General features: G+C 40.3%; 1 long non-coding RNA gene across 1 annotated transcript in view; it reads left to right on the top strand.

Moving 5' to 3' along the window:
- LOC117673183 (uncharacterized) overlaps positions 1–13091 on the top strand; it is a 33394-nt gene that overhangs the window by 16584 nt on the left and 3719 nt on the right. Inside the window, exon 2 of the long non-coding RNA XR_004593457.2 lies at positions 7998–8356. This is a non-coding gene — a long non-coding RNA (uncharacterized LOC117673183). The remainder of the gene's footprint in view (positions 1–7997; positions 8357–13091) is intronic.

Genomic DNA, 13091 nt, shown 5'->3' with positions numbered 1-13091 from the left:
TGTTTATAGAACCCAGGATTGTATTAGCTTTTTCAGCTGCTGCTGCACACTGCTAGCTCATATTCGAGTGATCATCCACTAGGACTCCAATGTGCCTCTCACAGTTACTGTTTTTGAGCCAGGTCTCGCCTGATCTGTACTTTTATCTTTAATTTTTCCTGCCTAAATGTAAAATTTTACCTTTCTCCATTTTGTTGGATAAGGCCCATTGTTCAAGTTTGTCAAGATCTTTTTGGATCCTGAGCTTGTCTTCTGGAGTGTTGGCTATTCCTGCAAGTTTAGTGTCATCTGCAAATCTGATGAGTTCCCCTTCTATTTCCTCCTCTAAGTCATTTACGAAGATATTGAAGAGTACTGGGCCTAAGATGGAGCCTTGTGGTACCCCACTACTTACTTCTTTCCATGTGGATCAGTGATGGGTTTCAAAATTTTTTACTACCGGTTCTGTGGGTGTGGCATGGCTTGGTGGGTGTGGCATGGCTTGGTGGGTGTGGCAGGGGAAGGATACTTAAAATCTCCATTCCCACCCCATTCCAGGGGAAAGCTACTGCAAAATCCCCATTTCCTCCTAATCAGCTGGGACGTGGGAGGCAGAGAATATTTGGGGGAGGGGCAAGTCAGAAGTGGTACTTACTGGTTCTCCGAACTACTCAAAATTTCTGCTACCGGTTCTCCAGAACTGGTCAGAACCTTCCACCTCTGATGTGGATGTAGTAACCCCCCTCTTAAAAGCCTCCAGTGATGGAGCACCTACAGCCTCTGAAGCAGGGGTGAAATGTAAAATGTGTTACTACTGGTTCTGTGGATGTGGCTTGGTCGGGGGGGGGGGTAATGTGACTGGGTGGGCGTGGCCAACTTTTTTTTTTTTTTTTACTTTTCAAAGCATTTTTTCTAATGCTTTGAAAAGCCTCTCTGCCGATTAGGCAACTCAGCTGGGATCGTCAGAGAGGCATTTTAAAAAATGCTTTGAAAAGCCACTGAGGATCCCAGCTGAGCCGTGCGATCATCAGAGGCTTTATTAAAAACTTTTAAAAGCATTTTTTCGTCGGAAGAGGTTGTAGAAAAAATGCTTTTAAAAGTAAAAAAAAAAAAGCCTCTGATGATCGTGCAACTCAGCTGAGCATGGGGGGGGCGCAGGGATTTTTGCTACCGGTTCTCCGAACCACCCACCGCCATCCCTACCGGATCAGGTGATCCGGTCCGAACCGGGAGCATTTCATCCCTGCTCTGAAGGCAAGCTGTTCCACTGGTTAATTATTCTCACTGTTGAAGGCAACATCACAATGAACAGAAACAATCAAGACAAATGTTGCCTGGGCATCTCTGTGGCTGTGCTATTGTTAGGTGTAATTGAGGAAGGCCCTCGAATGTCCTCCCCTCCTCTGCTTCTCTGCGAATTCATAATACAAAAAAAAAAGTAAAATAAAAGGGAAATAGCTTTAAAGCAGTTTCAGTCCCACTTCCCTCGTTCATATATTCATGAATTTGAGTGTAACCAGCTAATTCCTTTTCAGAACTACGATGACTGCACTTCAGTGGTGGTATATCAATATTGCTGGCAAAGTGTGTTGACCTCACACAGCTTTCAAGTGTTACATGTTTGCTGACTTTTTTTACATTAGCATTGTAACACATGAGGGCTCTGTCCAAATTTAGCTTGAGGAATGTGACCTGAGAGGTAGGAAACGTAGGCAGTCTGTCCTATTGAAAAAAGGACACCCACAGGTACAAATTAAAATTAACACCTAGTGGTAGCTCAGAGCAGATGAAAGAAATCTCTGTTTCAAGGTGTGCTGAAAAATTAGAACGTCAGAGAATTTACCGCACACATTATTGCTTCTTTGAAGCTAGAGATATGTAATCAATTGAACAGGGTCATGTAGCAAAGGTTAGTTGCACTATGTATGACATAGTAATCCTCTTCTATGGACTAACATTATGATGAGGCACTGTATTCAGAATAGTTTCCTTTTGAGACAATTTACTTAATTCTATTTGCAACGGTGACTCTCAGTAGCTAACGGTTAAAAAAATCAATACTCATCAACAATGATGCAAAAACACATAATGGCAATTGAGGATAACACAAACCATTAGTAAATGATCATCCATCTCACAGGCTAAATTAACCACCCAACTTGTTTGGTCCAGATAAACATTTTAAAAACTTTATGAAATATCATTGGGGTCAGGGCCAATGAAATGTTAGAGAGCATGATGTGCTAGAGGACAAGTGCAGCAACCGAAAAAAATCACACTTCCTGAGCTCTGTCAGATGATGTTTTTAAACAGATGGAGCCCCATAGCTTCAAGAACCAAGAAGTAATCCCATCAGTTTTACTGGGTTAGCTCAGCGTGGATATTTATAACTGAGAAACTCATTAATCTTCTGTTATTTTGCTGAACTTCTGGTGAGAGTGAAATGGTGAGCTAGATGTTCCTCTTGCTGCATGTTTGTGATCTGGGTACTTGGTGCCTGGCCCGTGATGATGATATTAACAGTGAACCACAAGCACATGATTGCAATTTCTGATATTCCCTGCTGGCTTTCCACAGGCAAAGTCAGTGGGGATGCTGGCAAGAAGTTAAAAGTTGCAATCACATGAGGTCCTACATGAGGTCCTAGTTTAATGATCTGCATATTATGTATTCATAATAATGTTTATACCTATATCTGTTATCTTATACATGCTTGACAAAATAAATAAAAATAAATAAATAAAAAATAACATGATCATGTGACATTGCATTTTACAACTGCATCACTTAATGATGGCAATTTTGGCTCCAGTTGCCATTGTTAAGTCAAGGGCTATCTGTATGGGGCCTATTACAATTCACCGCGGCCAATTCACCATGGTCAACTCGCTGCAGCCAACTTGCCACAGCCAACTTGCCACAGCCAACTCACTGCAGGATAAGAGTTACACTAATATCAAATAAATAATGTAATAGACTTATTAAAGAAAGGATGCCAAAGGAGGGACAGAATGAAATGTGAATGGCAAAAATTAAAATATTTTTAAATTTATTTTAAATAACTAAATAGAATTGTTAAATTCTACATGGGGCTGCCCTTGAAGAGCATCCAGAAGCTCCATTTGGTGCAAAATTCAGCAGCCCGCATGGTTTTGTGCAGACCTCGGTATGCACATGTATCACCTCTCTTGCGGGAGTTGCATTGGTTGCTGATTTGCTTCCGGGTGCAATTCAAGGTGCTGGTTGTCACTTTAAAGCCCTTCATGGCATGAGACCAGGTTATTTGAGAAACCATCTCTTGACAGTTACATCTACCTGACCCACCAGAGCAGGGAGGCAAGGAATGTCGCGGGTCCCATCCCCTAGGGAGATACACCTGGTGGAACCCAGAAGAAGAGTCTTCTCTGTAGTGGCTCCCTCTCTTTGGAACATCATTCTCCCAGAGATTAGAATGGCCTCCACTCTAACACTCTTCTGGAAGACGCTGAAGACCTGGTTCTGTCAGCAGGCTTGGGGAAAGCAAAGTGGGATGGAGCCCATTAAATGGCTCGTGTGATGTGTTGTCGCCAGGGCGGGAGGTGGGGGGTTATTTTGTTATATTAATATATGGTTATTCTCTTTTATTAGTTTTATTGTTTTATATATGAGGTTTTTATATACTTGTAAGCCGCCTTGAGTCGCCATGTGCGAATAGGCGGCAATATAAATTTCCTTAAATAAATAAATTGTCCCATAGCGAGTTGGCTGTGGCGAGTTGTCCTGCGGTAAATAGGCCATGGTGACACAGCAACTTGGCCCATTCCGACCTCAACATGCACACTACAGCAAGAAATTCAACATTGCACCAAGTTTGGCTTGAAGTTCAACTTTGCAGGTTTGTTAAGAGCATTTGTGTTTATATTTCATATGCACTGTATAGTAGGGTTTATGTCCCTACTGTACACACATGATACTGTAAATCAATACATACAGTTTTCAGTCAGTTACATTGCAAACTTTCTAAAAACACCTGTTTGCATTTCTGTTTGCTTAGCAGAAACTTGGGACAGGCCACTGACTGACTCATTTCCAGCACCTGAAGTTTGGCATAATAAGTATCTTGCAAATATTTGCAGCTTAAGAAAGTCATGCTTAAGAAAGTCATGACTTAAGAAAAAGCTTGGAAATAAAATAGGCATATCCCATATTTATATTAATGGAACCCTTCACAACATTTCTGAGAATTTTAGTATTATAACTGATTTCTTTGAAACCTATTTCACTAAAAAAAAAACCACCCCGCATCAAGTATCAAACCTTCTTCTATCAGCCAATATATAAGGTCAAAGTTTAGTCAATCATAACTATCAACGTGCAGCTTTTCAGCTTGCAATTGAGCATTTCAACTAAAGAAAAATGGGGAAAAAATTGAAAAAGCAAAGAGAGTTTTTAACAAATTTCATTAATATTATACTACAGGTATACGTACACCAATTATATTTCAAATATACATTTAATATTTTTAAAAGGTCCAAAATATTTTAGCTAAAATAAATATAACAGTAACATCAGCAGGTAATAGCCGACTATAGATAGTCCTTGACTTATGACTGTAATGGAAGCTGCCCATCATGGTCGTAAATCGTGATGGTCTTAAGTGAATCCATGTCATTGACCCAATTTTATGACTTTTTTGGTGGTCATTAAGCAAACCAATGGTTCGCTATGGGCCATTTTTCAGCAAAAAGTCATAAAATGCGTAAAGTGTCCCAGGGCCATGGGATCATCTTTTGCAACCTTGTGACAAGCAAAGTCAACAGGGAAGCGAGATTCACTTAGCAACGGTGTTTCTACCTTAACAACTGCAATGACTCACTTAACAACTGTGGTGAGAAGTAGTCGTAAAATGAAGCAAAATTCACTAAGCAACTGTCTCGCTTAGCGACAGAAATTTTGGGCTCAATTGGGGTTGTAAGTCGAGGATTAACTGGAAATATATAAAATACATAAATAATGGCTTTTTAAGAGTAATATAGTAGTAGATAAGATTTTGGGAGCTTTATACAGCTCTGAGTCATTGCTCTTCAAGGAAAACATACAGTGCCCTACATATTTATTTATTTATTTAATTTATATCCCACCTTTATTGCTGAACTACAGCTCCCAACATCCCTTAGCATTGAGTACATGCATTACTCAATGGTACTGCCATGCATTATAGCTCAGAAACCATGTTGCCTGTCCTTCTGAAAGCCAGTTCAATAAGCATTTTGGAATGGGTGTGTTCTAATAGAACCTTTCAATACTGGAAGGTTGGTTGATAATGGTGGAGTTTTTTTCAGGATAATACCCTTCCCTATCACAAACTCTGGTACAGCTTCTCCTATCTCCTGGAAGTGTATTTGGGCAGTGGCTTAGTGTGTGGGCTATCCATAATCATCATCATCATCATCCACAAAATACTCCTGCTTCCCCATTCCAGTAATTCAGTCTGCTGAACATTTAAAAGCCTTTGGTCTGTAGAAGATCCCTATTAAATGCCTATTTGTTTTCTGACAAATTTATTAAGCTGAATCCAACACAGGTGATTTGGAAATTGTAATAATAACATTTGTGATGCAAGTCTACCCTCAGGAGAAGTTAATAGGGATTATAGAATAACTTTTATTAACAGATCCATATATCTGGATAAATCTGATAGGAAGGAGAAGGGAACAAATGAAAACAAATCTTTTAAAAAAATCTTGCAGAACAACATGCCATGTGTTTGTGAAGAAAATAAAAGTCTGAAAAGAAAGATTTGCTCCTTCCAGAAAGATATGCCCTACTAAATGTTTGGAGAAATGCTTCTGTAATGGTACCTTGTATTTCTAACTGAAACCAGCATACCGGTAGTTATTTTAGTTGCCAATGATGCAGATTTTCAAAAGTTGGGTATCAACTACCCTGTTTCCCAAAATGAAACATCCCCTGATAATAAGCCCAATCGGGCTTTTGAGCGCATGGCAATAAGGCCAAGCTCTTATTTCAGGGTTCAAAATAATGTAAGACAGAGTCTTATTTTCAGGGAAACACAGTAGAAATGTGGTTGAAGTTGCTCGCCTGCATTGCCTATTAGCATTCGCTGAACACTTCCCTGATTTGCTATTGTTAAGACCCACATAGAAGCACAGGAAACACTCATTTTATATTGGTGGAAGAGTCTCAGAATAGACACTTATAATAGCACAGTAGTACAAAATGATGAGCTTTCTTAGAGTTAATCTTTGCATCACAGACCATGAAAACATTCCCAAAGGACTTTTGACAAAGAATATTTTTTGCCCTTCCCATCCTTCCATCCCTTCCTCCCTCCCTCCATCCCTCGCTCACTCCCTCCCTCACTTTCTTCCTCCCTCCTTCCCCCTTCCCTCCCTCCAAGGGACACCCAACTAAAGAAAAATGCCTTTTCTGATGATTTAGTTTAGGAGCAGGGATTTTTTTTTCTGCAGCCCTATTGCTTTAGGACTCTCAAGGCTGCCCTTTTGAGGGCATATAAATACGTTCACGTTTTTACATGTGCTATTTATTTTTTAATTATATCCTACCTTGCAATGTAGGTCATTCAGAGCCAGTTTGGTGTAGTGGTTAAACACATCCCAGCTAGAAACTGGGAGACTGTGAGTTTTAGTCCCGCCTTAGGTACAAAGCCAGCTGGGTGACCTTGGGCCGGTCACTCTCTCCCAGCCCTAGGAAGGAGGCAGGGGCAATCCATTTTCCAAAAAAACCTTTGTCAATGAAACTGCAGGGACTAGTCTAGGTGGTTGCCAGGAGTCAGAAAACTGAACAAGAAGCTCAAACAAACACCTTGCAGTGTACGGATGTGAGGTAAATTGATTGATGCTTTATGTTTGCTTGCTTTCTTTGGTCATAGGTCTTGGAGTTTTAGGTTACAGCTTTCTTTATTGACTTAATGGCTAATTTAATTTTAAAGAACATTGGGGTATGTTTTTGACTCTATAGCAGGGGTCTCCAACCTTGGCAACTTTAAGCCTGGAGGACTTCAACTCCCAGAATTCTGGGAGTTGAAGTCTGCCAGGCTTAAAGTTGCCAAGGTTGGAGACCCCTGCTCTATAGTATATATACAATGAATAAACAGGCTGGAATGATGTAGCAAATTCAGTGCCACAGCTTTGACCTGATCCATTATCCAGATTAAAAATCCTGTCACATACTCAAAGTTACTCTCCCTTTTCCTCACAGGGTTGCTATGTTTGACCCCAGAATGTACTGGAGAAGTACATGTAGGACAGGCAGCATGTCAAATTTTTGAATTATTTATCTAAAAACACCTGCCTCTCCTCTCCAGAGACCAGCACCTCTTTTAGGAGACTTGGAAGCGCCCCCAAGACTTTGGGGAATATTTAGCCTTTCGAGAAGAAATAGGTTCCCTGAGCAGGATATGGCAACCTGCTTTTCTTGTGGTGCAAGCTAAGCCTGACCACAAAAGTATGGTTACATTTCTTGGGGAAAAAAATGAGGGCTAACAAAAACACGTCTAGCAACAAAGAAGAATGTGACCTTGAGAATTAACTGGGTCACATGGATTTATGAATTTCATTCCCTCGGATATATAAAAAAAAAAAACCTATTCGTGACTAGTCAGAGCAATTTTCTGTGAATGGCAGATAAGACAAGGCATTGCATATTTGTGTTTTCATATTATGTTGAAAGGGGATTACTGATTAACCACAAGAGAGGGGGGGACCCTCCTCTAAGCTCATCTTCCATAGGCAGATTAGGTATAGCTGAATCAGTGCAAGCCCGTCTTCCCTGAAGCTTTGATATTTTAGTACAATAGTTTTACAAGAAATGCTGCTAGGGACATATTACAGACAATCATCCATAGAGCTTCCAGTTACTGGCACACAGTAAGCTCTCCCCGCTACTTAGGAGGGCCAAAGGCACACTAGTATACTGGCACCTTTTGCTCTGCAATGCCTTTAATTGTTAAATTAAAAAGCTTAAAATCCCTTGCCATTATTCCTTCTTTTGTTTAGAAAGAGAAAAGAAAATGAAACTTCAAGAAGAGGAATGAAGAGGCAGGAGGAAGGACAAACTGGAGAAAAAAATACAGATAACCTTCAACATACTATATACTATTATAGTTTGTTTAATGCCCATTCAAAGTTACACCACCAGTGAAAAAAGTGATTTATGACCATTTTTCACATTTACAACCGTGGCAGCATCCCCATGATCCAGTGGTGGGCTGCCCCCGGTTCGCACCGGTTCTATAGAACCGGTAGTAAAACCAGCGGGAGGCTCCGCCCACCGACTCTGACATCATTGCCCACCGATTCCGACATCACCGAAAACACAGAAGAGCGCACGGCCCCGCTGCAAACCGGCAGTAAAGGTAAGTAGAACCCACCCCTGCCATGATCATGTGATTTACATTTGGATGCTCACATCTATGACGGTTGACGTGTCCCAGGGTCACACAAACACCTTTTGCAACCTTCTGACAAGCCAATGGCCAGATTCACTTAACAACTGTGTTACTAATTTAACAGATGCAGTGATTGATTTAACAACTGTGGCAGGAAAAGTTGTAAAATGGGGTAAAATTCACTTAACAAATCTCTCACTTGGCGATATAAATTTTGGGCTCAGTTGTGGTTGTAAGTTGAGGACTACCTGTAAATGCAAGCCATGGAGAACCCATCTCATTCAGGGACCACTAATTTTAGATGATGATGATGACCCCCACTCCTTGACATTGTTGTGGAGCTTGTGTGCTCTGAGGAAGTTGAGAGCTAAGCCAGAGGTTCAACCATTCTGGGCTTACCAGAGGAGTCAGATGAAGAGTGTCTCCCCCATAAATCATATGGTGTGATCTAATTTACAGAAATCCATACTGGATCAGTCGTTGCCTGGGTCAACAAGGATTGCATTAGGTTTTGGAGTTCCTGAACATCTGGTAATTTACCAGGTTACAAGGTTCAGGATTGTTGGCTGAGCAACCAGGGCTGCCAGCTGCAAAACTACTGGAATAACAGAATAACAGAGTTGGATGCCAACTTGGAGGTCTTTTAGTCCAACCCCCTCCTCAGACAAGAAACTCTATACCATTTCAGACAAATGATTGCCCAATCTCTTCTTAAAAACTTCCAGTATTGGAGCATTCACAACTTCTGGAGGCTATTTTTTCATGGATTAATTGTTCTGTCAGGAAATTTCTTCTTAGTTCTAGGTTGCTTCTCTCCTTGATTAGTTTCCATCCATTGCTTCTTGCCCTGCCTTAAGGTGCTTTGAAGAATTGCTTGACTCCCCCTTCTTTGTTGCAACCCCTAGGATATTGGAACACTGCTATCACGTCACCACTAGTCCTTCTTTTCATTAAACCAGACATATTCAATTTCTGCAACCGTTCTTTATATAATAATTAGTATAACTGTTTGTACCAATGGTAATAGATGCCTTGGGTACAGTTCCAAAACAACTGGAGCGCCACTTTCAACACCATTGGCATTGGCAAACTCACCATCAATCAATTGCAAAAGGCAGCTTTACTGGGAACAGTTTATATCCAGTGATGACATCTTTAACACCATCAAACATCAACCTATGTCTATCCCAAGAATCCTTGGGAATGACACGATAGGTGGATAAAAATGCCAGATCCAGTCTTAACATTTGGCTGACTGTGCAACAAACCATAATAATAAGCGAATAGCACAAACCTAACAGAGCACCTACAACAGCATCTAACATTTTCCCTGATTAACTTAATAATTAGATTTTCTTAAAAACACGCACAAAAAATATACTTCACTCATTTAAAAAAATGTAAAATCACAATTGTCATACATGTTGATCAGAATGCTGCTGTGACTGAGGAAGTTTAGTAGCACCTTTTGTGGGGATTTGTGTGAGGTTAAATGATAAATTAATCATTTGAGGCAACAAAGCACAAACCTTATTAGGTATTTGAAGCATTGAGAGGAAGAAACATATAGCCACAATGCTATAAACCTAAACAGCTTCTGCCTTAGAATGGTGGAAGATTGAAGGATACATTCTGTCAAGAGGGCAAAATGGACGTTACAGTTCCATCTCTGCACGTCAAAAATCAGAAAAAGTGACATTGATGAATTTCATTAAGAACTTATGTTTAATCAATACACCAGTGAAACAAGTATGACGATCATCCATCACCAGACTTAAAGTGCTTTGGTTTTTAAAAATGCTGAGCCACTATTCCTAAGCCACTGAATACTAGTGACACCTATTGGATGAAAAAATAATAGTTGTAGGAGCTATGAGGGAAAACAGATTCCAAACTCCATAGGCACAATACCTTTATTAACTTTAGTACATATATTGCCTGTATGGGCTTAGAATAAAAATGCAACCTTTCTTTCAATCTCACATTCAGATTAATCATTCTTTTTCCCTCTCTATTTTGCAAAAATAAAGTAAACTAAAAAAGTAATTATGTGTAGTTAAGCTGTTTTATGTAACCTGAGGGTGCAGTTCCCAACCTTTTAAAATCCCAAGTATTTGCATACAAGCCAGTTTCCTGTGTAGAAACCACAGGCAGCTTATCTGAAAGATTAAAGAATTGTTGGAATAAAAGACCACGCTAAATCTCCATCAGCGCTATGGGAAATAAAGATTGAAAACTGATTCTCCTCATTTTCATTTGAATGTGGGTAGAAAATGCTGCTTTATCAGTGCTCCAGTTGGTCACAAGACTTCACTCGTGTTCAGGTAGAAGCCCTGTTAAAACTTTCCCATAAAAGAGTGGGGATAGACTGGCTGAATATGCGGGCAGTGGTGCAGAGTTTAAGGTGCTGGACTAGAAAACAGGGAGAGCTTGATTTCTAGTCTTCCCTCGGGCACAGAAGTCAATTCAGTGACCTTGAGTTCAGCCCAACCCATCTCACAAGATTGTTGCTGTGGGAAAATAGAAGGAGGAAGTGCCATATATACTACCGTGGATTGTATGAAGTAAAGGTAGGATAATAAATGAATCTGTGTGCCCAGCTAATCTTTAATTTCAGGTCTTGTATAAGAAGTTTGCTTGCATAGTATGCTATTTACTTGTTCATAGATTGATTTATTGCCATCAAGTCAGTGTTGACTCTTAGCAACCACGTAAGGAGTTTCCCCAGGAGGATTTGTCCCCAACTTGGCTCAACAGTGCACCCCTCACCACTGTAACCAAGCCCATCCGTCATGCTGTTGGTTGTTCTCTTCTTCTATGCCCTTCCATCTTTTCCAGCATTTGAGTATTTTCCAATACCAGGTCTTTGCATTTGCAATGTATGGCTGTGAAAGTTGGACCATGAGAAAGGCTGAGCACCAAAGAATTGAGGCCTTTGAACGTGGTGCTGGAGAAGACTCCTGCGAATCCCTTGGACTGCAAGGCGATCAAACCGGTCAGTCCTAGAGGAGATCAACCCTGACTGCTCTTTAGAAGGCCAGGTCCTGAAGATGAAACTCAAATACTTTGGCCATCTAATGAGAAGGAAGGACTCACTGGAGAAGAGCCTAATGCTGGGAAAGATTGAGGGCAAAAGAAGAAAGGGATGACAGAGAATGAGGTGGCTGGATGGAGTCACTGAAGCAGCAGGCATGAGCTTAAATGGATTCCAGAGGATGGTAGAGGACAGGAAAGCCTGGAGGAATGTTGTACACGGGGTCACAATGGGTCGGACATGACTTCGCAACTAACAGCAACAGGTCTTTGCAGAATGTGTCCAAAGTAGGGAAATTTGAGCCAGGTTCATGTTTACACCTGCCGTTATTAGCTTCTCTTGTTTTATCTTCTTTGTGTCTGTATTTAGAGTGTATTACATTTTAGGACAAAACTTCAGTGTTTTGTAACAGATGTAATTTCACCAGGATTATCTATCGGTGACTGTTTCTTTCAGTTTTTGCGAGCTCATTCTTCTATCATCTCTTTACTGTATCTAGCCTGCCTGTGCCTCTGATTTTTCCAAGCGTTGGGTTTAAAAGTACCCCTACACACCTATACAGACACTTTTTGTTGATGTTGTTGTTCCTTTGAATCAGTGTTGATGATTGCCCGAATATATCCCTGCAGTTTGCTTGGCAAGATTTCAGAAATCGTTTGTCATTGCCATCTTTCTAGGGTTGAGACAGAATTACTGGTGCAGTATCACCCAACTGGCTCTACACCAAAGGCAAAACTAGAGCTTATGGGCTTCCTGGTTTCAACCTGATACCTTATCCACTACACAAAACTAGCCATCTTTACTTCATCCACATTGTATTACTTGTTCTACTTATAATCCAAGACATTCATAACATAATTCTCAGGATTATGGGTGTGTGTGAAATGTAAATATCTGAAGGATCATTACCTTGGTCAAATGTTACAATATAATATTAATATATTGAGGCAAAGGACAAACTATTCTAACAAACATAAAAGTTACCCTTTCAAATACAAGTGATGAAATGTGTTGTTATACCACAGTTCCATTCTTTACCTGCCTGAATGTGTTGGACATCACAACACAAATACAAAAGGGATACAGTCTTTGTCCCAACATCACAGTGTACATTTCAATATTTGTCATACCTTCCCCTGTCTGCCAATGCCCAGGCTCAAACATTTAAACTCTAGGAAATAATCTTTGTTGAAACATATTTTATTTCTTGGCAAGAAAAATAATTGCTAGAAGCACTGGCAGCAGATGAGGTAATTTTGTCCATTCAAATATGTTAACAGCATTAATAGGAGCCGTGGTGGCGCAGTGGTTAGAATGCAGCATTGCAGACTAACTCTGCCCACAGCCTGGAGTTCGATCCTGACCAGCTCAAGGTTGACTCAGCCTTCCATCCTTCCAAGGTTGGTAAAATGAGGAACCAGATTGTTGGGGGCAACATGCTGACATTGTAAACCACTCAGATAGTGCAATAAAGCACAATGGGGAGATATATACTGTAAGTCTAAGTGCTATTGCTATTATTTCTGTTCCACAGACATTTGATTTTATCATCTATACAATAATTTATTTTTGAATATAAAAACTGAAGTTATTTAAAACTGGAATAAGCAGGATTTTTACATTGCAAATACAAACCAATGTTTCTTCCTAGAAGAATTGTACAAACAT

This window comes from Pantherophis guttatus, chromosome 6 (genome assembly GCF_059756535.1).
Source record: "Pantherophis guttatus breed Tessera chromosome 6, ASM5975653v1, whole genome shotgun sequence".
NCBI lineage: Eukaryota > Metazoa > Chordata > Lepidosauria > Squamata > Colubridae > Pantherophis > Pantherophis guttatus.
Note: the sequence above shows the minus strand (reverse complement) of the source record. Positions and strands in the feature narration are given on the sequence as shown.